The sequence below is a fragment of the Pteropus vampyrus genome, unplaced genomic scaffold, assembly GCF_000151845.1.
Source record: "Pteropus vampyrus isolate Shadow unplaced genomic scaffold, Pvam_2.0 Scaffold2, whole genome shotgun sequence".
Taxonomy (NCBI): Eukaryota; Metazoa; Chordata; class Mammalia; order Chiroptera; family Pteropodidae; genus Pteropus; species Pteropus vampyrus.
This window is the reverse complement of record NW_011888783.1, coordinates 27,369,025-27,396,982: the sequence shown is the minus strand read 5'-3', so window position 1 is coordinate 27,396,982 and position 27,958 is coordinate 27,369,025. Positions and strand designations below refer to the sequence as shown.

The 27,958-nt window shown below is 31.8% G+C and overlaps 1 protein-coding gene and 1 non-coding gene across 22 annotated transcripts in view; both read right to left on the bottom strand.

The window, feature by feature from the left end:
- Nucleotides 1–27,958, bottom strand: part of BAZ2B (bromodomain adjacent to zinc finger domain 2B) — a 292,747-nt gene that overhangs the window by 177,039 nt on the left and 87,750 nt on the right. For all 21 annotated transcript variants that reach the window (XM_011358820.2, XM_011358863.2, XM_011358829.2 and 18 more), the window contains exon 4: nucleotides 6,292–6,334. The gene's annotated coding sequence lies outside the window, so the exon portion shown is untranslated. The remainder of the gene's footprint in view (nucleotides 1–6,291; nucleotides 6,335–27,958) is intronic.
- LOC111739870 lies at nucleotides 8,534–8,640 on the bottom strand. Its single transcript, XR_002780399.1, has one exon. It is a non-coding gene; the product is annotated as a U6 spliceosomal RNA (small nuclear RNA).

Genomic DNA, 27,958 nt, shown 5'->3' with positions numbered 1-27,958 from the left:
TCTCCTTTGGTTTTTCCTTTGTGCATGTATTTTAAAAAAGAATAAGAGTCAAATATCATAATCCCATAACTCCATCTATAATATCCTTCTTCTCATTTCTAAAACAGTTTCTACAGACTATACTTGTATTTTATCTACTCCTTGACTAACATGTCTGTAAACGTACATCTCACAGCCGAAGTATGCCCTGGTGTTCTAGGAAGAGCAAGAGGAAGAGAAAGGTGTACTAAACATGATTAAATTTCAAGTTACTTTAATTCAGAAAATATTTACTTAGTCTAGGTGCTAGATTCCTTGCTGATTACAATTTAAAAATCCACCAAAACAAAGTAGAAAACTAGTTTTTATTTTATATTCTCTCGCGTTCCTATAATTACTTCTATACTTTGTTACGGTTACCGTCGTTTTTCTTTTTCAGGCAGATTTATCAAACAGTCGCTTATTTAGAATTTTCAGATAAGAACTAATCTTTAAACCAAATGAGTGTATAACACTACATACTTTCACTTGTTTATAGAAGTTTAGTTCAGTCTCTATAGCATGGTGTCATTTATATCTGCAGTCTCTCACGCAGAGAAAACCATACATGTTTTTAGCTCCATTAATGTTAATAGAGTATAACTTTTGGGAGAGATGTTGTTGAGGTAAATGGAGGTTTCTTTTATCAAAATATATACTTAGGGATAGCAATGATCTGTATAAAGTAATTTAAATTGCTGCCACATACTAATTTTGAAGATATTGTTCACAGTTCAGACTCTAAAAAACAAAATGTTTAAAACATAGTTTACAAGTTTACTATCTTACATTTTTTAACATCTAATATTTTAGATGTTTTAGTTGGCATAAAATATGGAAATTCCTATATAAACTTTTACTTTTATCACACTTCGCTTTATTGCACTTAGCAGATATTGCATATTTATAAATTGAACATTTGTGACAACCCTGTGTCAAGCAAGTCTATAAACGCCATTTTTCCAAGAGCATTTGCTCACTTTGAGTTTGTGTCACATTTAGGTAATCCTAGCAATATTTCAAACTTTTTATTATTTGTTATGGTGACCTGTGAACAGTGATCTTTGATGTTACTAGGGCAAGATTCTCCACCAGCAGAAAGATTATGACTTGCCAAAGGCTTAGTTAATGGTTAGCATTTTTTAGCTAAAAAGTATTTTTTTTAATTAGGGTACGTACATTTTTTTAACATAATGCTACTGCACACTTAATATACTACAGTATTATGTAAACATAACTTTTATATGCACTGGGACACAAAAAAATTTGTGTGACTCACTTTATTGTAATATTCACTTTACTGGGGTTGTTTGGAACCTAACCCACAATATCTCTGAGGTACGCCTTTACTTCTGACTTGATCACTTGTTATATTTTACAAAAGACATTTTCAATTTGACTATAAGTCTATTTTTTGTATTAGAAAAGTACAAAAATAAAGGTCAGATAATACATAGCAGACTTCATTTGGAAATGGTTGATTTTTGTACTTTCCAAATAATGACTTAACTACCAACTGAACACAATGGGACACTTGACCTTTCTGAGTCTCGGTTTAGTCATCTGCGAAATGTCTTCTAAAACTGTTAAAGGCTCTAATAGAAAGCACTTAACATCTTAAAAAGCACTGAATAAATGTTAATTTTGTTCTTCCTTAACACTTGTATAAAAATATTTTTTAGTATTTAACAAAAAAATCATAAATAATATTAAAATGATTAATACCACATACCAAACTTCTTGGTTAGTAAATTCCTACAATATCTGAACTTTAGTCTCATTTACTTCCTCAAATGTTACATTTCAACAATATTACCCTAAAATATTTGCATGTTCCTGAACATATGTCTATATGCATATTTCCTCTTTCTGGAGTCTCTTCTAATTCATACTTCAAAAATCTAGCCCAGATGTCTCCCTCTCTCTAAAGGTTTCTCTAGTCTCCTAGAGTAAATCATTCCCTTTTCTATTCTTCTCCTAAAATTCAAGCCAACAAGGTGATAGCAAAACTCAAGAAAAATAAATGAAGAGTAAGCAAATCAAAGACATTTTAACAATGGCATAAACTTTCTTTGTCAAATTATCTTGGTGTTATCAGGATTAATTTGGGCCTTGAGTGACAGAAAGCCCAAAACTTAGTGGTTTACAATATAGAAGTTTATCTCTGTCACGTCAAAGAAGTCCAGATGTAGACAGGCCAGTGTGGGCAGGGTGACATCCTAGAGTCATTAGGTACTTTTGATCTTATTGCTTGGCCTATTCTTAACTTGTGGTTTCAACTCATTATTCAATGATCATGTCCACATTTCAGCCAGCAAGGAGAAAGGAGAAAAAAGAGGGAATGCACTCCCTCATTTAAGGATACTCTGCCCAAGTTACATACAGTACTTCTGCTCATGTATCTCTAACCAAAACTTTGTCATATGACCACATCTAGCTGCACAGGAAGCTAGGAAGTAATATTTTTATTCCAGGTAGTGATAAACTGGGGAAAAAATTAGTAGAGGGGGAATACTGATATTAGGGGACAATTATCAGTCACTGCCACATTTGGTTATATATTATCTGTGGTAAGACATTAATTGACATTTTAAATTTACTATTTAACACTAATATTTCTACTAGTGTGTGCATCATAAAATTATATAGTAATTCCTTATAAATTTCAAGTTTTAAGTTAATTGTTTCTACTGGTAAAGATTAATGCCTATAAAATTTAAGTAATATTCATAATAATATTACCAAGAGGAAAAAAAGAATGTTAATAAAAACAGGAAAAGCCACTTTAATTATCTTAAAAGTTGCTTTGTTTGTAGTAAAATATTAAATAAGAATAAAAATAAAATATAGCCATTGTGTTAATGACTACATATGCATGTAAGTGAAATAGTACAAATATTCCCAGAGAGAACAGAATTTAGGGAGACTTTTTAATCAAGTAAGAGGTGATCACAAAACAGAATAGTAAAAATTATAATGGAATAAAGCAAAACCGGGTTTAGGCCAAGATCTCACACCGTGTGACTTTGGACAAGGAAATTTACACATGATGATGACTATGATGAAGGTTCAAAATGTGCTGTGTTTTATAAGCATTATCTCATTCAATATTCATGACACTCCTGATATGTAAAAGAGGGGAAGAAACTAGATCTTAGATTATGTAATTGACTCAAGATCACAATGACTATATAAATATCAGCACAGACTTAAAAGGTTTTACTGATCTTGGTTCATGTTCTTAACCACTATATATATTATTTCCTTTCAAGCTCTTGGAACCTTGGTCTTCTTATCTGTTACATAAGGGAAATGTAGCAGAATGTAAACTGTTCTAAAGTTCATTCTAGCCTTTTAAAATGTTGGCATTCTAATGAGGTCTGATCCCCTTTCCTGAAACAAAAGCATATTATATCAATAAATTGAATCAGCCTCATTGCTGGAACTTATGTAAGTCAATAAAGTTATCATTAATATATTTAATGTAGAAAGTAGAAATCCATTTGCTAAACTTATAGATGAAAGGGACACAATGTGTGAGTAAGGTAAATTTGGATGTATGGGATATATTCCTGATCTTTAGGACTGATTTCACGCTCCTTTGCATATCTATAAAGGAGCAAGCCATAAAGTTAAACAAGTAATAGGGAAGAAAGGTAACTAACATAACATTTAGATCTCATAACAATCCTTTAAAAAAATAGGTATTATATCATTTTACAGGTGAAGCTACAGAGGCACAAAGAGGCTGACTTACTGAAGGTCACATACCCAGTTTACAGTACTTGAATGAGTACCTGAATGAGTACTTGACCTGTGGTTCTAAACCTGTTTTTCCTATCCACTCCACTTCCTATTGGTTCAATTTTGAATATTCATGTATTATACACTTATTTCAATTATAATATAAAAAAACTAAAGACACCAATTAATTTAGCTCTTTCTAGGGTATTTATGATTACCAGCAACTACCTGCTTAATTTGCTGAATACAGTTGGAAAATATGTATTAAAATATGCAAATAACAAGGGAGATAATGTTTTCAATAACACAAGAATAATAAAAATTTTGCATTATCGAGCTACTAGGGAGAGAGAATCGCTTTTAGTTAGGATAATTAGAGAAGGCCTCAGAGGGATAATTACACCTGGACAGGGCATTAGAAAAGAGATTTGTTTTGATCAGAATAAAAGCCCAAAAATAAATAAGAATATTCCAGGGAAAGGGAATGACATGAATGCAAGTATGCAGCCAAAATGTATATTCAAGGTAGGGTATGTAGTCTACATTGGGTACATTGCAGGATTCTTTTTCTAAAATATTAGGATATTTGGTTGGGAAATATTCTAGAGCCAAACTAATGAGGGATCTTGAAAATCAAGTTAGAAAGTCTGTATTTGATCTTGTAGAAAATGGAAAGTCACTAAACACCTTTAAGTAGAGAAACAGAAGAATCAGAGCAATGCTTTAATAATATTAAACTAAATATTATGTATAGCCTTCAAAGGAACTGATGACAGCCAGGAAGAAGAAAGATCAGTTAGAAGATTTTGACATTTCTGTGGATTGTAACACAGGGGGAAAAAATAGAAATTGAGTTCTGAAAATTTCTGAGAAAAAAATGTATAAGGTATATATTATATGAAATATAAATACTACAGCTTCAGCTCTGAAACAATCTATAATATCCCCATCTACAACAACACTCTGCTCTTTTAGCTCTTACTTTATGATTTCACCAACTTTTCTATCTCTGATTAGTCCTTTAACTTCTCCATTTTCTCTGAATGTATCAGCCCCTCCCTGGCCTCACTTTATTCCAGCCCAATGTAAACACTTAAACTACTCAATAGCACCTGAATCAGTGTTGAAATCTACCCTCTCTTCTTCACTCAAGAGGATGGAGAAAGCCTCAGGACCCTGACATTATTACAGAGCAGGAGTTTCTATTATCAGTCACTTATGAACCATTCAAATGAAAACCTCTTAGTCTTTAACTTATATAACATCTGATAATACCACCTCACTTCCTGAAATTCTTTAATTTAGACGAGCTGTAATTAAATACTCTAAATAGTACCCTAAAAATGTACTGTGAGAGTTACCTTTTTAAAATAAAAACACCTTTCTCATCCAATGCTAATTTTAAACTTTCTTTTCTTGTAAAAAGCTCTAGGTAATAAACAGGTTACAACATAAATTAATATTTTGTTGTAAACTATGAAATTAGGGCAATAAAATACTGATTAAGAAAAAACAAACAAGCAAAGAGCTACAAATCAAACACAGCTAAAATGCTCTCTCAGGAAAATGAATAAAACATGCCATAAACATCTGTAGACTCAATGATAACAATAAAGCCTATGAAAATACAATAAATTTTCTCTTTGGCATCTAAAAAATGTTAAACTTAATAAATGAACCAGTTTCCCCAAAAATGTTAAAACACAAATACAAAGATTATCTATACATAAATTTACATTTCTGATAATTACTGTTTCTATACTTAATAACTAAAACAGGATTAAAGAAGCAGACTCATTGAGTAAAAAATTAACTTTAAATTTATTTGTTATTTAAAAGATTTTTCAAAAATGCTATAAAACCTCATTACTGTAATTGAAATTTTACTAGTTAGAATTTTATAATAATAAGAATCGAGGCTTAAAATTTTTCTTTAATATATGTCCTTATACACAGTAGAAATTAATACTTTAAATAAAATTTAAGAGGAAAAGGATCGGTTACTTAAGGGTGCTATCTTTTTTCGACAGCTCTCCATTCTTGGAAGACTGTTTATAAGTCATTTAAATATCAATAAAAAATTTAAGCAAGAAGCCTAGCAATCCTTTCAAGGCTTTTTTCACAGTCTTTCTTTAATAATTGATTACCATCTCAAGTAATTTAATTTTTATAATTTTTTTCCTAATGTGGAATCACCTTAAAATGTTTTGACATTTTTCTGTAAAAACAAAAACTTTTAAAAAAAGATGATGTTCAGATTATGATTCACAGTGAAATATGTTAATATAGGCATATTATTTCAGTTATAAATTAAAAGTAATTTTCATTTAAATATTTTAAAATCATTTAGAGCAATATTTTTAAAGTATTTAAATAACTAGAAGTGTGAGAAGTGATTTGCTGAAAATGTAAACATTCAATTGACTACTGAAAGAAAAAATAATTAAAATTTCAATATTTTCTAACTCAATTCTCATTCTTAGAGAAAACAAAACATCCTGAAAAGCTTAATTATAATTTTTGTCTTACTGTGATCAATGTGGTCAATCTTGTGACATCACTATTGAGAAATCTGTAATAGGAAAACAGAAAGAGAATTCAGTTAAATTATACTTAATTACAGAAACCAAAAAGTTTGTTTATAATTTTTGTCTTTCTTCATGCCGTAAGTCATGTTTAAATTAATCTAAAGTTGTCAATAAAAGCACAATTGGTGGGATACAAATAAATATAAAATATTTGAAGTTTATTTATAGGTCATTATTTATTATAGTATGGTAGATTATGTTTGGTTTATAATCAGCAACACCCAGGGTTAATATAATATAACATACTAGTAAATAAACTATAAGACACTGGGTTAGTTTTGTTTTTAAACATTTACAAAACAAGAATCACACTGTTTTAAATATACTACAAACGAAAGACAGTTAGGTATTGTTTATAGATATCTTTCTTCTATATTTAATTAGCAGCTCAGATTTATGGCCCAAATGAAATTTATTTATTATCAATTAATAGGAGAAACTGCCTCATGCTAATCCTTATGAATAGTGACAAAACTATTAAAGATTGAAAATATCATTGGGAAGAAACTATATACTATAAACACAAGGAAAGGTATATGTTAAACTATTTACTAAGCTATATATGACTTACGGTTCTCATCCCTGAAAAATCTAAGCTTTTAGAAATTTCTCAATTAACACAGCATATGACGGGATTTAAGTTTTTAAAAAGTGTTAGTGTTAAAAAGTAACACAATGTTATGATGTTTTAAGATTCATAATGTGCTTTCATGTAGTATTTCATCAGCTCCTCATAAGAATGCCTTCAAAAAAGCAGGAAAGAGATATTTCTTATTACTTACTCAAGGAAAATAGATGTTAAGAGAAGGTACATGACTTGACCAAGCACACAGACCTGAGTTTTTCCTAGTTCCTTTTTAATCTCACACCTTCCATCCAATCCATCTGCCAATTTTTCCTTACTCAGTCCTAAATCCAAAAACACTTATTACTGCTTGTTACCTTGATAATTCAAGATATTGCTCTCCTATAACATCATTATAGTCTCCTTCTTAACTCAGTGACAAATATATCAGCTCATATCACTCTCTAACCCCAAAGTGTCCAATGACTTACCCATCACTTAGAATAAAATCCACAGTACTGACCATGGCCTATTAGGCCCTCTGTTACCTGTTCTCCTAATTACATCTCCTGCCACTCTCTCTCTACTATGATACTCCCCAAGTATACCAAACCTGTCCCTCTGCAGGGCCTTGACACTTGCTTTTCCCTGGGCCTGGAGCAACTGTTCCCCATACTTTTATACAACTAGCTCTCTCACCTCATTCAGGTCTCCTAACAAATGCTACCTCCTCGGAGAAGCCTTCCTGTCCCATCAGAGACTGTTTTTAGCTGCAAGCTCCTGAGAGAAGCACTAATATAATATGTGTAACCCAATAACTACTCAATAAATAGCTGCGGAATAAATGAGTGAACAATTACGTAGTGATTTCCTACTATATCAAGCACTATGCTCAGAGGGAAGTATAAGTAATAATTCTTACAATTACAATCTATTTAGGGAAAACATGCCGTAACAAATTGGTATACATTTTAAAAAGTCACTGCAGCAAGAGTTTGAGAAGCTTTAAAAAAAAACAGAAGGTGGTATGAAAATGCGTGTAGTGAATTACAGGTGTGTGAGATAATGAGAATCTGTATAGTGAAGATGACAAAATGCAAAGGGAACGGGAAACCCAAGATACATCTTAAACAGAAATAAGAGGACTTCATGCTGAATTAAGTATACGAACAAAGATAGCTGAGAATTACCTCAAAGGTTCTCAGTAGCCAGCGACACAATGAAAGAAACCTGCAGTGGTGGAGTGGAGTGACTTTCATTTTGGAAAGTAAGCCATGTTTCCACAGACTATTCAAATAGGGATATTTCCCACCAAGGGGTAGAAACTATGATTTAGAACAGTCCAAGATTTGCAAATCAGTCATGTAAAAAGTACAATTCAAGTCAAGAGTATGAATGAGTTCACTAAAAGGATAAATATAGAGAAAAAAACAGACTTATCCAGCAGAATTTGGGGATACCATATACATAAGGCTCATGAAAAGCAAGAGACATGGCATTGTATGGGTGTTTTGTTTAAGTCCAATAAATAAGAGGAATAGAAAATATACTGATTGAAGGCAAAAGAGGCAAGATTTCTAATGGAGGAAAACGTGTTAGTTTTATTTATTTTTATTTATTTTGTATGGAATGCTTCATGAAATTGCGCGTCATCCTTGCGCAGGAGCCATGCAAATCTTCTCTGTATTGTTCTAATTTTAGTATGTGCGCTGCCGATGCCAGGACAAGAACATATTAGCTCTAAATGATGCATGGAGGGATCAGAGAAATAAGACTGGAAACTTATTCTCTATAAACTACCCATGTCCCCACTGTATCAAATCAGATCAAAAGGCAGCTACACTTTACTCTCTGGATCCAAAGACCTATTCTTAGCATTATGTTCTCAACTTTAGTCAACACACGCCAAAACCCCAGTCTTGTGATGAAGTATCAATACAAAAACTTTTGTGAAAAAAGTAATTATACTTTCTCCAAAACTCTGTAATTCAAAAAGGTGTTAATCTTTAAAAATAGTTATATTCGAACATTTGTAATTGAATAAAACAACATTTGTAACTGAATAAACAGATAAAAGTAAATGTTCTACTTTATTTTTGATGTTGGAAAAATACAAGATAATTAAGACTAAATCTATAGTTTAAAAAAATGCATACTTTATTTAAAGCCCTAAAGCTTGTAGTACAAAAAAAATGGCAAAGGCATTCCTTAATGGTGGTAGCAATTTTTACATATGCAGAAGTTAAAAAAAAATACATGAAATTAAAATGACACTAGAGGTTAAAAGCAGACAAATCTTAAAGTTTCTCATAAAAGTCTTAAGTGGCTTTTACAGGAAAAAAGAATTCTTGAAAATCATCTTGAAACTAGAAAATATATTCCAATTACACATGTAAAAAGTAAATACTACACTTTATGAAAACATAATTCAACTAATATATTGGTTATGTGCTATTTCTCTACAAGTCACAATTTTAGAAAATACGTAGAGAGAAAAATCTCAACTATATTTTGCTTCAGAAATACCTATCAATGTTAATCTTAAGTCATGATATAAAATTACATGAGTATTTTTCCAGTAATTAGCAAGTAACTATCTTTATTTTTTTCCTCCTCTGCCCCCAAACAGAAAGTCTTTCCTCATGTAATTAATTTTAGCATACTCAAGTCCTAATCTTCACTTGACACTACATAAGTTTCAATATATAAAAAGGATATTTATCCTTACCTAGCTTATTGAAAAACTTCAAAGAAATAGATGAATAGAAAATCTACCGGCTTTTTTCAACTCTCTCAATCTGAACTTAGCGATATATGCTGATTAACTCTAAAGTTCCATTTAAAATAATGGTTGCTAAAATATTTAATCATTCATTTATATATCAGTTTAATGCTTTCACTGATTTCTATGCTCTTTTCAAGGTGTGGTTATACAATAAAAAATTATTTCTAAAATTTACATGTGAAAAAGAATCTCATCAATCACATGCCACTTATAAGCTGTTTCAGTGATGCAATCTTGGTTTGTAGACATGGAAAGTCTGTGTGTATCATTCTCTTTTTAAAGTACCAAAACTACACATAATTTGGTATGTATTTTTAAGTCTTAATAAAAATTATGTAAAAATCTAAACATGCTTCCACCTTGCTTCTAGCTATTTCAAATCCTGACCATTATTTCATCATCATCATTATTATTATTATTACTTTGGGAAATTATTTGGTAGGGAAAAAAATCACAGGCTTTGATAAACAATACTTCTTTGGGAGGGAAGGAGTATATTTCTAAATAAGAAGAAACTGTACACTGGGGAAACTGGTGAACATGTGATCTACTACTAATGGAATACTCTATTCAGTGCTGTACAACGGAACTTTCCACAATGACAGAAACAAATGTTCAATATCTGCACTGTCCAATACCGAGCCCACAGACAAATGTGGCTATTGAGCACTTGTAATACAGTTACTGTGACTAAAGAACTTACATTTACATATTAATTTAATTATTTTTAATTTAAATTTAAATAGCCACATGTAGCTAGCAGCTACCATACTAAATAGCGCAACTAGGCATTTCTGAAACCATATCAGGATTATACTGTGAATGATCCTACTTAATATTTGAAAATTTATTTTCTCTATATTTTAGAAAAAGAAAACCTTAACTGTGTTGGATAGGATATGTTAATTTCAGGAAAACTCCAAATTTGGATGAGACTTATATTATCTTCACATAACTTTCATGTTTATGCTTTGTGGGAAAACATGGTTTATTTTACCATAGAATCCTTTATGTATCATGGTGCTTATAAAGGGACATAGTCTTGGGTTTTGGATAACTGAGTTTTAAACCTCATCAGGTTGCATCAATATCGCCCGGTAATTAAGTTTCAATTTGCTTTATTTTGTTGAGCTAGCTAGAAGTGGTTTACTTCATTTACTCATGTACTGTTTATAACTAAAACCTCAACAGAAAATTAAGAAAAAAAGACATCTGTTTTATTAACAATTGTAATAGTCCTGATTCTTGGGAACCTCTTTTTTATCAATCATTTTCCCTTCTTATTATGTTTTAAGGAAAAAAGATGAGCAAGCTTTAACAGTAAGACATGAGTTTTATCTAAGCATGTAATATGGTATATATAAAGGAAGCCTGCCATTGAAGTCTAAAGTGGACATACAAATAGGAGACATTACTTAACATTAATAAAAGTTTTGTTAAGCAGTTTGTCAAGTTAGAAAGGCACCAATATATTTAGATACTTAATCTACATAAAACAAAGCTTTAACGTGATAGACATCTACTATGTTGGTATCCAAGTTAAAAGTTGGTATACAAAAAAAGTTCCTGATTTCACAGAAGAAGACATGTCAGGTAGAGAAAGAAAGAAAAACAGACAGCTCAAATAGATATGTGTTCCAACCCCAAGCAGTATTTTTGGTGCATCATATTCACTGAATGCTTCCTGTCATTTCAACTGTAGGTCTAAACATGGTATGTACTAAAATATCAGATATGCTTCTTTCTTTAATGTTCACAGAGGCTGTGAAGGCAATAGCTGCAATGATTCCTACCACATTAATCCATGCCAATACACACTAAAATTAACAAAAAGGCTAAAATCTCTTACTCTTAAAATTGACAACTGACTCTGAAATAAAGTGCTCATACACTTGTAGAACTAGAAGAAACAGTTTTATAGATTCACCAATTCGAAGCCATTAATTTTTATTTTGACTGTAATTTTTTGATCAACAAAACCAAGATCATCAATGCCAAAGTTCTATACGCCAGTATTATTTGGCTTTGAAGACCCTACCAGGCTTTCTGGTGGGTTAAGTAGACCTCTAATTCAAAACTATCTGCTGTTGATTAATTCAATACCTGCTGTTAGAATTAATAATTGGAAGTCCATTATCATACCAGAGATACTCAGTAAGTTAGAAAGTGATGACTTTACAGCCTCGAACGGAAGCCTAGAAATAAAGCAAATGACAGTTTCTCATTTTAAAAACCCTAACTTTGTCATATCACAACCTAATAAATCAAAATATTTTAGAAAACTAACATAAGCCTTAACACATCAAGTTTAGTTAGAGCTCAGTTGGTAACTTTGTAATTTTGTTGATAATAAAATCCATGTAAACAAAGCACAATTGGCTATTAGACTTGAATTTAAAAAAAAAAAAAACTTTATAAGTGGTATGTTTTTCTAAACTTTACCACCCTATTCTTTCAACACTAGCACTTCTCAAAAGCAGCTCACAGTTCTGCTTTAAAGCCATAAATGGGCATTCAGCAGAGGAAGAAGGTGGGAGCACTGCCAACAGGTGTTGAAACATTTTTGGGGTTAATATATACACAATATTAAAAAATGAACTAATCACTTGGGTGAAGTAATATAATGAAGAGCTTCATGTGAGAAAAATTATAGGCTGTTTTAGCTGTACTTTTATTTCTCCAGCTATAAGTTCTTTAGGGAATTCAACTTAAATTGTAGGAACACAGAGAGGTGACGTTTTTAGGAATTTACTATTAACTAAGTTAAAACACATCTGAATACTAATTATGGGGAAATTTTAGTTTTTATCAAAATTAGAGTCCATCTTAGTCCTGTCAACAAATGCCATATCAATAGATAATTCGCCACTTATAAAACTGCTTTTTTTAAAAAAAAACAAAACACCTCACTTGAACAAGCCAGCAATCAAGACAAACACAAGCTCATAATTTTATAAAGGTCTCATTTATCATTAACTAAAAGACTAAAATGAAACTCTTATCCAAACCTTCAAAGATCCATTTCAGATTGTGGTTATGAAAATTGGTGAGACAATTAACCAATGTAAGAATATACAGTCAAAAAAATATTTAGTTAGATCCAGTAACAAAACTGTCATCACAAATAACAATACTGGGTTTCTGACGGTATATATTTTAGTCTTTTCTATTAAAAAAAACTTTGCTATGATTATTTAGGGATATTAAATATTATTATTGCTATCCTGTTTTTCTTAGAACTTAGAATGATGTCGTCATAAGAAATCTTTCAACAAGGACTACATGACCCTTGTCCTCATTCAGAATTTTGGCATATATTATGTACCTTAAGCAATCTCTTAGTGCTTCAGTTTGCCATACTGTAATTATCTACTTCACAGGGGTGTTATAAAGTTCAGTTAATTATGCTTATAATTTTTTTGAGGTACACAGATAAAAGAGAGGTGCAAGGCACAGATACAATTAATTGCTAAGTACTTGATGAAAAAACACCACTTAAAAACATTTAACAGAAACAACATGGACGAATCTTAAAGATACTATACTAAGTCAAATAAACCTGTGCTATAGACTGAATGTGCGTATATCCCCCACTCTGTAATTCATATATTGAAATCTAATCCCCAATGTGATGAAATTTGGAAAGAACGCTTTCGGGATGATTAGGTTATGAAAGCAAAGCCTTCCTAAATGAGATTAGTGCCTCTATAAAAAGAGAACCCAGAGGACTTGTTTGCCCCTTCCACCATGTGAGGTTATAGCAAAAAGATGGCCATCTATGAACCAGGAAGCAGGCCCTACCACACACCAAATCTGTCAGCACCTAGATCTTGGACTTCTCAGCCTCCAGAACTGTGAGGAATAAAGTTCTGTTGTTTATAAGCCAACTAGTCTATGATATTTTGTTGTAGCAGCCCAAACTAAGACATCCAGTCACGAGAACACATACAATATGATTTTTATTGTGATATGGGGTACTTATATGAGGTACCTTGAGTAGTAAAATCAATAAGGCAGAAAGTAGAAAAGCAATTGCCAGGAGCTGGGGTAGGGGAGAATAGGGAATTGTTTAATGGGTAGAGTGTTTCAATTTTGGAAGATCTAGTAGGCCCATGCTAGATCTGGAAATAGAACAGTGGAAAAGACAAAGTCTCTATACTCACAGTAATTATGCAGAAATAGTAGAGAACTATAAAACAACAACAAAAATGTACAAAAATTTTATTCTTTCTCATAGTGGTACTACAAATAAGGGTAATGAGGTGGAATGAGGGCAAGGAAGGCCTCTCTGAGAAGGCAATTTCCCTGAGACTAGAATGAAGTAAGAAAGTATACCTCAGGTACAGACAGTAGCAAGTGCCAAAGCCCTGAGGTGGAAAAGCTTAGTGTTTTCAAAAAATGACAAGAAGGCACAAGGCTGCTGCACAGAAAGTTAAAAGACAGTGGTAGAAGAGCAAGGCACAGATCATGTAAGGCCTAGAAAGTAACAGTAATAGTTTGGATATTATTCCAAGTATGTTGAAAGCTACATCGGATTCTTGCTCTAAGGGAACAATGTGATCTGATTAAAAAAGACACTCTAGTCGCTGTATACAAAATAATCTTGAGACTAGGAAGGGAAGAGAAGAATCAAATTACAGAGCTCAGCTTAGAAAACAATTATAGTTCTTTAAGTGAAAATAAGGGGATGATCATGGTAGCCATATTAGTGGTAAGAAGTGGTTAGATATTTGGTTGATGATGGACTAAATAAGAGAAAAAAGCATCATAGTCAAGGATGACTCCAAGATTTTGGACAGATCAATTGGGTGAGTAATGCTGCTAAAGTTTGAGATGGAAAACAGTATGAATGGGTTTGGTGGTGGTGGTAGTGATAGTATTAAGAAATCAAGAATTGGGTTTTGGCAAAGTTAAATACCCAAGAGAGGAATTTCAGGAAAGATAATATGATCAACTGTGACAAATGCTACTGGGAAAACACTCAATCTTAGGGCTGAGAAATGACCATTCGATTTAGCAAGATAAATTTCACTGGGGCTCATGACAAGAATGCTGTTAAGAGAGTGAAGACAAATGCATAAATAGGGTAAGTAAATCATAGTAAGTGTGACGAGGATGTAGAAGCCATATATGTGAACAACACTGTGCAGGATTTTGCTATAAAGGACTGTTAAGAAATGGTACTGTAGCTGGAGAGGGACATGGAATTTTGAAGGTTTTTGTATTAAAATGGGAAACTGTACAGCATTTTTATATGCTGATGAGAAAATCCAGAGAAGGAAAATTGATGGGAAAAATTACAGAAGCAAAATCAATGCTTACTAAGCATTGAATAAATGTACAAATCTGATCTTGCTGCTAGAAATGCAAAGATAATAAATATAAGACATGTAACTAATTTAAGGATTATATTGAAACTACACTGAAAATCATAAGGGGAAATGCCACATATAGATAATTAAGTTAAAAATCCTTTAGAAACAATATTATTTTATAATAGAGGGTGTCATCTTAAAAATATTATGCCAAGCAATGTTAACATATTTTATGATGTGACAGCAATGTTCTTCTAAGCTACAGACATGCAGCTGTAGAGTGTAAAAAGAATGCCCTAAACAGCTTTTACTCCATTATACACAGTGGGGCTTAAATAGGATCAACATTAGACAAAGAGTAAAGCCAGCAATTTTAAAAAACATCTTCACTGTACTTCCTCTTTTCCCTCCTCTGTACTGACCCATTTTCGCTTTTAGATTTCCAGAACCCCTCTATTCTATAACTCATCACTCTACTCAAAACAGAAAGCAATTCACATATCAATCGTTTACACAAATCTTCATTTCCAGAATTCCCTTCGCTCTGTTTGTTTTACTTTCTACTATGTTCCCTTGCCTCCTTAAAAAGGTTAAGAATTAGAGAGTTATAAAGAATTTGAGATTCATAAGGACAACTGACTACATATTAGTATAAATTAATTTAGATAAGTTACATTTGCATTTTAACCTTTTTTCCCCCTCTAATTATAAGACCGTTTATATCCTGTGTACCTTTATACTCTGTCCTACTCTAAAATAAGATATGAGATAATATACTAAGGTACATAATACACGCATAAAAATAAGAAATTGAGAGTGAGGAAAATAATATCAGGTCAAAAATGAGGTTAGTTTAAAAAATGCATGCCACAAGGCCCTTGTACCCTTTGTAATGGGGAACCAAGTACATGGCTTTGAATTTCCTGATAACCAATGCAAAGAAGAAATAATTGTCGTATACGGTTTTTGTTGGTTCATATTATTTACAGTATTTATAAGGTGAAATAAACATTTTTTCTTAAAGGAAGCACCGCTCTTTTTGTTACTGAGACCTGAAGAAAGTCATCCTACTGAGCTGTCAAAAATATTCCAAAAATAAACAAAACAATAATTTTTGAAGCACTACTTATTTAACATCCCTCAGGCACTGGCCAATGGCATAGTACTTGAGAGCATTTCAGCCGCTAAATTAGTATCGTTCAAGTTATGTCACATATAAATGTTATTCAAGAATAAGATATGAAATATGCAGAGCAGTATTCTATATGTTTAAAATATTCCTCTCCAAATACTATAATTTTAGAAATCAGAATGAATTTTTAAAATTAAGATAGAACTCACATAAAATTCATCATTTTAAAGTATACTATTAGGTGGTTTTAGTATATTCATGATGTTGTACAATCATCACCATTATTTATTCTAAAACATTTTCATCACCTCAAACAAAAAGGAACACCATGCTAATTAAGTAGTTGTTACCCATTCTCTTCCTCACTCTCTCTTCCAACTCCTGGAAATCACTAATCTACTTTATTTCTCTAAGAATTTGCCTTTTCCAGATATTTCACATAAATGGAATAATATATGACCATTGTGTATAGCTTCTTTCATTTAGCATAATGTTTTCAAGACTCATCCATATTGTAGCATGTAGCACTACTTCATTCTTTTTCATGGCTGAATAATATTCGATTGTATTTACATTTTATTTATCCATCCCTCACTTAATAGACATCCCAGCTGTTAATACCTTTTGGCTATTATGAATAACACTATGAACATTCATGTACAAGTTTATGTGTGGACATAAATTTTCAGTACTTTTAGTTACTTACTTAAAAATGGAAAGTTTTGGGTCATATGGTAGCTCTTATGTTTAATTTATTGAGTAACTGCCAAACTTTTGCAAAGTGACTTCATATTACCACAAAATTTCCAATTTTTCACATCCTCGCCAATACTTATTTTTGTTTTGGTCTTTTATAATCATTTTAGTAGATACGAAATATTCTCATTGTGGTTTTGACTTGCACTTCCTATGGCTAATGATACTGAGCATCTTTTCATACACTTGTTGCCATTTGTATATCTTCTTTGGAGAAATATTCAAATCTTTGCCCATTCTTTAATTGGCTTACTTACGGTTTTGTTCACACTGAATTTTTAAAGACTGTCACCAATTTTCAAACTAAGAGTAACAAATATAATGGATTTAATTTATGTAAATGAGGATGGCAAGTAAAAACTACTTTAAGGCAGAAAACACATCTCCATTTTATAAAGATCTGTTGTATAATACTAATATCAATACTAAATCCTTAAACTGCCTATGAATTCTCTTTCCCCTCACCATCAGATGCATTGCCTAGTTAATGAACAGTTGATATCTATAATGAGGCATATTGTTTTAACGTTCATCAAAAACTAGCAATTGACAAATAATCAGAAAAAAGGTAGATATTGAAACAACTTGTGGCATTTCAAAAGAAACAAAATAAATGGATTACAGATTAAGAAAATAAAAGTATATCTAATATTTGCATGCTCACTGAGTTTTTCATGCAGACTGGAAAGCTTTAAAAAAATTAAAAGCTCTCTTACTTGGAGCTTTAAAGGCAATGCCAGTTTGATTCTTTGAACGGTAACCAATGATAGGCCAGTGCGTAGATTACTCTGGCGTGAACAGGCAACACTTTTTCAGTAGTTCCACGAAAAGAAGATACTGATCATCAAACTAATTAATCAGACTCAAACAGCAGCTGAAACTCATGGTAAAAAAAAAAAAAAAAAAAATAGCGAAAAGAACAATTCTAAGCTCCCTGATTGTGATTCTTAGGAGCTGAAATTTGAAACAAAGACAATACTGATTTTGCTGGGAGAAGAGGACGAGATCATGAAAAGATGCTAAATTCAATCCCTAGAATATCTAAGTTTTGTTAGATATAGCTTTAACGTAGATACTGTTTCTTTATTATTGATAATTCATTTACTCACGTTTTTAAAAATCCTGAAACAATTTTGCTACTTTGTAATTTTCCAGGAAATTATTCATTTTATGTAGCATTTTATGTACTATTTCAAATTTATTCAGATAAAGTTGTTCATTTTATTTTGTTGCTTTTTAGGTGCAGGTGACTTTAAGATTTTTATACCTTAAAATTTTTTAATGAAAGCAACCCCTTATCATTAATTTCCATCATCCCTGATAAAGATATTAGCTTTGATATTTACTTTTTTGAAATTAATATAATTGATCCAGTTTTCCTATGAATAGAATTTGTAGAGTATATCTTTCATATCCTTTTTGCTTTTAACCTACCTATGTCTTCATATTCAAAATGAGTTTCTCTTCAACAGCATACAGTTTGGTCTTACATTTTTATCTAATCTGACAATCTCTTCCCTTAAATGGAGTATTTAGATAATTTACATTTAATATAATTATTGATATGGCTGGATTTAAATCTAACATCTTGCTAGTTGTCCTATATTTTTTGTTCATTTTTCCTCTTTTCCTGCCTTATTTTGGATTAAATATTTGTTATTTATTTATTATGGAAAAAAGGAAATACAAAGAAAAAAACTCATTTTATGAAGCTAGTTTAATTTTGAAAGCAAAACCAAATCAATTTCAGTTGCAAAACCCTAAATAAACTGGTAAATCAAATTCAGCAGAATATTAAACCACCATTGTGTCTCAGACCCACCCTTTTAGCTTAGGATTCAGGAAATTATTTAAATGGATTATTTATTCCTCAGGACCTCTACTCTTTCCTACTCCCCTAATATCTCAGGCATTAAGCAAATAATTCGTGTCTAAAATTCTCTCGAAGGTAGATGACCAACAGATGTTTAAAGTACAATAAAAAATGTCTGATATACATGTATATACATGAGAATTTCACATATCATAGACTAATTATGATTCAAAAAGCCAAGATTCATTGCTAATACAGGTAATGAGATGACAGGACTGAGATAAGGTCACTGGATTTAAAAAAGAAAATATAACTCATGATACACAAAGGAAGTATTTCAGTAGAGTAGTGAGAACAGAAGGTAAATTACCTTTTATAAATAGGATAATCTAGTTTAGAGTTCTTATATTTACAGACTACGTGGCCAATTCAATTAAGTGTTAATAACACAATAAAGGAGCAATCATAATAGAAAATTCTATGAATCTATGTAAGTCAAACTAAAAGGTAACATCAAATATTTGAAGTTATTATATTTCATGTACATTGTGATAAGACAGGAACATTAAGATCAGAATAGCTTCTTAAGTACAGTAATTTGTTAAAAAAAAAACCCTTTATTTTCCTCATTTTTGTCCAAAAACAAGAGGAAACATCAAAACGTTGTAAGAATGCTGAAGACTAAAACTTCAGATTACAAGGTTCAAAGTGATAGGTAATATGTAAACAAAAAGTAATAGCATACCATTATAGGAAAACAAGTCATATACAGAATAAAATCTGTTCCTGTACTATATTATTTACTAATTAAAATAATGATGCTAATAGTTATCGAATAACGAGTTAAGTATTTTTTAAGGATATATTATATGTATAGGAATGAGTATATTCTAGGCAACTAGTCCCTGATTAAATTCATAAAATATAAAACCTAGATCTATCATGTTTTTTCTTTTTATCTCATGTTAAAATAAACATAAAATTTACCATCTTAGCCATTTTTAAGAGTATATTTCAGTGGTATTGAATACATTCGCACTATTGTGCAGACATCACCACCATCCATCCCCATTAACACCATATGTTCTTTTAAGAACACTCTTAAATAACATCCTAATTTCATGCACTACAACTAGTGAGTAAAAGGCCAAAGTAGAAAGTCCAATGAGTTAACTGCAATGAATGGAACATAAAGGTATTCACATACAAAGCAAGTATTCTGTAGTACTCTGGCTTGGAATGTGTAATCTGAACCTAACCATTAGGAAACATCAGACAACTACAAATTAGAAGCATTCAATTGAAAAGAAAGTAGGGGAGGGAGCGTATTTTCTTTAAAAACATCAATGTTAAAGGTGATAAAGCTGTGGAGAAATTACAGATTAAAGGAAACCAAAAAGAACTGACAATTAATTGTAAAACCTGATCACAGACTGGATTCTATGTTGAATGAAAGAAAAAACACAAAGGACGATATTCTGTCAACTAATAAAAACTGAGATATGCACAGGAGTTGAGAGGTTTGTAAAACTTTAAATTTTTTTGAAGATAATTGCACCCTCATTCTTAAGAAATATACACTGAAGCCTTTAGGGCAGTGATCCCCAACCTTTTTGGCACCAGGGACCAGTGCCCCTATGAGAATCTAATGCCTGATGATCTGAGGTGGAGCTGAGGCAGTGATGAGAGTGCTGGGAAACAGCTGCAAATAGAATTGAAGCTTCACTAGCTCTGCTCACCTCCTGCTGTGCAACCCAGGTCCTAACAGGCCACAGACAGGTACCAGGCCACAGCCCGGGTGAGGGGGACCCCTGTTTTAGAAGACATTACTCTCAAACGGTTCAGAACTGCAAAAAAAGAGCAGGTGAATTTTGAAAAAGGGATAAAGGATATTCTATAATATTCTTATTCTTGCAACTTTTCTGCAGTTTGAAATGATATATACAAAGTTAAAAACTGCTTAATTAGGTAGAAGCTACATATGGAATTCTAATTCAAAACACTAAAGAATATAAAAAATTATCATATAGATCTTAAAAAATAAATTAAATAAAAAACAAAAGCATATGTAATTTCAAAGTACTATCAACTTAATACTTGTAAACTGTGAACAATGTCAGATCTGTCTTTCATGAAACTGGATAAATATGAGGTCAGTTACGGTAGGACATTCTGTATCTTGATCAGTAATTTTGACAAAGATTCAGTAGTTGTGGAAATTACCTCTAGCAATATTTGTTTATAATGTTATAAATGATGGAAAGGTTTTTTGCATCATTGAATTCAGTTCTCAATAACACTTCATGGGTCAAAATGAGTGGCTTTTCTGTTGACCCAGCCAGTGTGGTGACAAACATTAATTCAATAATGAATATAAATCATATCTTCTAATCCCAACTGCCAAAACAAAATTTGGATCCAAAATTATTAACTAGTGATTTTTTTTTCTCATAGCTAAAAGGTCTCTGTGTCTATGCGTGTATATATATATGTTGTAAATGTGAGATAATTTTCAACCTCCAAATGATATTGTCAAAATTAATTTAATAAATTAAAATAAATTGATTTGAAGGCAAGTGCTTGTTAAGAATTAGGTATTCTAAAATTCTCAAAAATATGTAAACTAATACAAATGCTTTTCAAGGCCACGTGATCTAAGGTTAACCCTTAGTAAAAAAAAACTAAGTTTGTTGGTTGAAGTAGAACAGAGATGTCTTTCAAGTTATTGATATTAAATACAATGTTATATTTTACAAGGGTTTTATAAAAATAAGTCCAAGTTAGTAGTTTAATTTGATGTCTATGAAATATGTTTCTGGAGGTTATAAAATGTATTTATAAATTTTACTTTAGTTTTCATTAGAAATTGTGGTTTTAAGGGTTAAAAATCTCAATATATGTAATTAAAAATACTAGAAATAGTTTGCTGGAACACTTCAAAAAGATTTGTTTTCTCTCAGAAAAATTAAGTCAATCGGGCTTTTTTTTTTTTTAAATGTTAAACTGCATGGGAAGCATTGTAAAATAAGTGATGAAAAATTTCTAGGGCATATTGTATGAGTAAACAATGGTTATAAATTAAATGAATAATTGGGGCTATGAAAAACTCAAGACAGACACTTGCTTCTGAAAAGTTCCATGGAAAAGCCCATTTTTCAGTTTTTACATTCCTTAACTCATCATAGTGCATTTAAGCTGGGCTTAAATTATGAAGGAATTTAGGAGCTGACATCATTGAATTGAGACAAATTCATAATTGCCAAGCCTGGATAGAGTCACTTCAAGAAAATGCCAAATAGGTAACCTCTTCCTTTCACAGCGAGCTCCCAGGAGACAAAGACTTTAAAGATCATTGACTGCCACCTAGAGATCTGGTTTATTGGAAAGGACATCAAATAAAAGACATTCTCCAATCTCACTGGAAGGAAAGTTATCAGGTGCCTAACTGAATGGACATCCACCCATCTCTGACACTTGCCTCTACCTACAATGAACACCAAAGACTCCTTGAGGACGAGAAGCTGTGGGCATCAGAGGTAGATAGCTATCTCAAGACACTGACAAGGCCTGTACAGCTACGAACTGATGCTGAACTCAAAAACCAATTGCTTGATTGTCTTTACCTGTCTGGTAATGATATCAATCATAATATAGCTATACTTGTTCTTTAGATTTTTCTATACAGTCCAAATAATGATTACTGAAGATGTTTAAGATAACGTTTAATACTTTATTATACTAGATGCAAAATGTTATACTAGTTGCAAAATGCAGAAAAATGAGAGATGACAAAATTCAGATCATGATATTTCACAGGATAGAAATGATCTAGAATGTTTTTTTGCAATGAAGACCATAAGACTTGGCTGCCTTCCATTTATGGGCTATCGATGCCGAGACTTCCTAAGGCTGAGCCTTCCTAGTGCTGCGAGACCACACTCTCTGACTAAAAGGCTGGTCATCAATACATCCTTTGGACTGATTTACGACCAAAGGGGTAATTATGAACCAAAAAGGAGCTCTGTAATAAATCTGACAAGTCCAGTGAACCTCACAGGGTGATCTGATCATAAATTCCTAACTGGGCAGATCATGGTAGGCAGTCACGCCCTACACATATAACTTCTTTAGTAAAAGGTTTATCTTTGTCTTAAGCAAACCCTGTTCATTGTTCTTGTGCATCTAGGTTAACACACCTTTGAAATGCCAGAGTAATCCTCTTTTTCAGACTCCTTCAGTGGGGTAACCACCCTCAAGGGAACACATAATCTTATTAACTATTCTGTACCTTGCTTTCTCTTGCCTTCATGCAATATTTCTTACATTCTCTCAATTCCAAATGCATAAAAGAAACTGCAAAACTGTTATTCTCCAGAACATCTGAGATCTTGCTTTCCAGCATGTTTTCAGTTTGGCTCAAATACACTCTTATAAAAATTCTCTACAGGTTTGGACATTTCTTACAATAACAGAATGAATCAAAATTTGGGAATTTAATCCAATTCCAATTAAAATTCAAAGGCTTATTTTCTGGAACTTGACAAAAATAGTCAAACTATATCTGAAAAATAAGGAACAGAAAAATTCTGAAATAAATTAGCAAAGATGAGAAATCTACCCTAAGAAATATCAAAACTTATACAGCTAGCAATTAAAAGTGAGGTACTAAGGAAGAAATAAGATGAAAGAAACAATTCAAAGAGTACAGAAACAATCCTGTGAGTTTATTTAGTATATATTTTAAAAGTGTATTTCAAATTACCGGAAAAGGAAGTAAGTTTTCAATAAATAGTGTTGGGATAACTGGCTAGGAATTTGAGAGAAAAAATTAAATTGGATCTGTAATTCACGATTCCATATTTCCATATCAAACTAAATAAAAGCCATTTTAAAATATCAGAAATATTTTTACCACCTTAGCACAGAAAATGACCTCCTTCTGAGCATGGCACATATTCAGAGACTACTCTTTATCCCAGCAATGTCCATTCTTTGTTTTTTAGCTGAGTGATAGAACTCTGTGCCCCTAACACCACACAAAACCTAAAATTTTAACTGGGCACTTCATCGTTATTTGTAGTTTCATTCTCCAGTGCTCTCTTATAACCTTGTGACTAAATTCTAGACAACTTGATATGTGATCTGTGCAACCTGATATGTGATCTGTGCAACTTCCAAATTACATTTTTAAAACGGGTCTACCTTCTTCTTTCTCCCTTCCTGATGCCGGGAGAAAGCAACAAGTAGTATAGCCACCTTAGACTCATAGATGGAATTCACATGGTAGAATGATAAAGCCTTTCCTGGACCATTCCCTCTGGATTATTATGTGTAAGAGAAATAAAGTTTTATCTTATTTAAGCCACTGCAGTTTTAGTCTCTGTCACGGCAGGTTAGCCTATATTCTAATATCGCGGCTATAAACCATAAAAAAAAAAGAAACATAGATCTTAGCATTTATAAAATGAAAATCTTTCACATGGAAAATATATAGTTATATTTGTACAAAGTTACTTATGCAAAGCTAAACTATAAACAGCAAACTGAAAAATACATTTCCAACTATGTGGTAAATATTTCATTTTTATGAATAAATAAGAAAGGACATGCACCCAAAAGAAAAGTGGTCAAAATATGTGAGGAGGCAACTCCAGAGAAAGTGCAAATACCAAAGAAAACTGACAATATGATTTACCTCTAATATTCCAATAAATTCAAATCTAAATAAGATATAATTTTTTCTCAATTAATTTAAAAGTGTAAGGATTAAAACTATGAAAAAGTGGGAACTCTCACACAATTAAATGGAAATATAAATTGGTACAACTTTTCTACAGGGAAATCTGCCAACATAAATAAAATTTAACATACATACTCTTTGATCCAATAATTCCACTTCATCCAAAAGAAATAATCATATAGGTACCCATACACACGAGTGTGTGAACACACACACACACACACACACACACACACACACACACTTCTCATAATAATACCTATAAAAGTGCAAACTGCAAACTACAAACTTACATTTCTTGAAATAAGAGGTTGGTTAAGCAAATTAGAGAATATTAACAAAACAATATTCTGCTGCCATTTAAAATGATATAGCTTGATATGATATAGAAGGATATACATGATATAGTTGAATGAAAAATAGATTCACAAAATAAAATTCATGGTAGTATATTTGTGTATATTGGTACAGAAAAGATAAAATAATTTATACCAAAATATTCAGTAATTATCTCTGGATGAAGAGATTTCTATATTACCTTAAAGGGTTTGTTTGTTTGTTTTTAACTAGTTAGTTTGTTTAACTAACAACATAGCATAATTAAATACTGGGGGGTGGGGAAGAGCCATTTTCTAAAATATAGAGTTTAGGAGATGTTGATCCATCATTTTCTGCAGAGAAGACATGCATGAAAATTGAAAAATTCCCACAGAATTTAACAATAAGTAAGTGGCAGTGACTTTCCTTGAGGAGTTTCACTGGAGTCATGAGGGTAAAAGACAAGCTAGTGTACAGTGCAAAAGTAACAATCATTTTCAGGTTTTCCTTCATCTCTATCCCTAAATTCCTCCAAACCCATCAACAGGACTTCAAGATTCAGCAGGGCTATTATTAAGGACCATACAGTCTAAGTCTATACATCTTTGCCATGCACCTGCCTCGACTCCTTGCTCTGTGGTCCTACAATACTTTGCACATCTATTTACAGGTATTTCTGGTCATTATTTATATTTATATAGATACATATAAATATATTACTTATATTTCTACAACCCCCATCATGTTATATGATCCTTGATATCAAGCATAGAGTGATTCATGTCTGCTTCTCAAGACTCTTAAGCACCTTATCTCACAGAATCTATGCACTCAGCTGACTACCTAAAACTTTGAATTTAGTTACAAAGAATCTAAATCACTGTGCTAAATCTGAACCTCTCCTAAAACAAAATTAAAGAACAAGTTCGGAGAGTGAATATTAAAAAACTAAGCAAGGAATGACTGGGTTTCTTATGGCTATTACTTTTTATTTCAGGACAATCTACACATGGATAATCAACTTTCATGATTGGCTCTGAGCATTTCAGATTTTTGTTTATTAAGGATTCAAGTAATTGTATGCATGACTAGGTGATAAAGTTAAAAAAAGTAACCAAGAGTGAATAATCACTGGAATGCAGTTGAGAGACTTTTATCTATTCTTGAAACTTGAGAATAAGTAAGCTACAGAAGTCATGTGACTTGACTGAATTATGTTTTACTCTAGACTATCATATAAAGTACCTGAACCAATCTTTATGAAAAAGTTCTGAACAGGCATATTATATTTTCAGAAATTATAAACCTCCTTCCTTCTTGAATGCTGCCTAAACCAATAAGAGTTCTCAGAGGTTTCATTCGGCTATAAAGCAATATCGTTTTTGCCAAATTAATCTTACAAATTGACACATTTCTACCATTTTATCATGTCTATACTAGACTGCTATATGAGAACTTTAAAAAGCATCTTAGTTCATATTCTAAAAATCTACACGTTTATGATATGATGTAATACTATTTATCATATCATCTGCATTTATAAATTCAGCATAGAAATCCAGAAGGGCTTTGGACTCCAGAAGAATACTTATGTTCTTGTTCACTATACAACTACTTATTAGCTGTGAAATGAAAAGACATCACTATAAAATCTAAAGAAAATTTGGCAGAAAACAAATTTAAAATGTTCAAGAAGAGAGAATAAAAGTGTAAAATACAAATAAATTCAACAGGCACTTACAAACCAAGTGCTTTCCATATTCTAGGCACAGAGTTATGCATTAGGGATATAAAGGTGAAAGATGGAAGAATTCGTTAAATTGAAAATGCTTAACAAGTGCTTCACCCAAAACAAGTAAATGCTTGGGTTGAAGAGAATGCTTCAACCCAAAACAAGCAAACACCCAAATGCCCCAAATGACATAAGTAAAACTGCCATTTAGGGTTGAACCACAGCATCTGCCACTAATTAATTTATGAGCCTCTCTATGTCTAAAGTTCCTAACCTGTATAATGAGGAATAGAGACTCTAGATCCCTAAGAGTGAGAACAATGTTGACAGACTAGAAATTGGGATAGTATGTCCAAATCCACAAAAAGTATAACTTTAAGATTGTAAAACCCTCACATTGATACATACTAGTATGTATTAAGGATATTAAATTTCAAAAGATAAAAATTTTAATATGACTGGATTTAAAATGCCCCCAAATATATCCAGATCTAAGGGAAGAATCCCTGTATCTCCCTCACTCATAGTTAAGTGCTTTTAAACTATGCGAAGTTAGGGCGGGGCACTAAGCAGAACTCCACAAACGGTAGCCTAAAATGCTAGGATCAATACTTACAAACATTAGTAAAATATTTTTCCTTTAAGATTTAGAAACTTACTAAATTTCTAACAAATAAATAGCTTCAAAATATTACCAAGTCATAAATTATACTCACAAATATATGTTTAGAAGTTCAACTAAATCTGGCTGTCCTTACTGAGAGTCAGTTTAGGAAATATGAATTTGAATCCTGGATTTACCATATACTAGATGTCTAATCTTAGGCAAGTTACTTAACCACATCTCAGTTTCCTCAACTGTAAAACAGAATAAATATAGAACCTATCTCATAGGATTCTTGTGAGGATGAAATAAATACATTCAAAGTCCAAAAAGCTTATAATACCAATATGGGCAAAAAAAAAAAAAAGGCAATTATGTGAAAATATATTAAATCTCACTAATAAAGACATACAAATCTGAACAATCTTGAATCATCAGATGTAGCAATCAGATTATCAAAGGTTAAAAACAACCACAAAATACCCAGAATTGAGGAAGGTGTGACAGCAAATGCATTCTCACATAATTTTAGCTGGAGTGCAAATTGTTATTATTATCTGGAAAGCAGTTTGGTAACAAGTACCAAAATTTTGATCCAGCAATTTCTTTTAGGAATTATCCTGTAGAAATAATCACAACGGTGTGAAGTCAAATCTACAAACATGTTCAAGATGGAACAATTCATAATTTGGAAAACTTTGAAATCATATAAATATTTGTTAATGTGCATTAAGTAAATTATAGTGTATATCCATAAAATGACTTTGCAGTCATTAAGAAGTGATTTATATTCTCTATAATCATAAGAAGTGTTCCACAACATACTTTATTCAGTAAAATGGCAATTA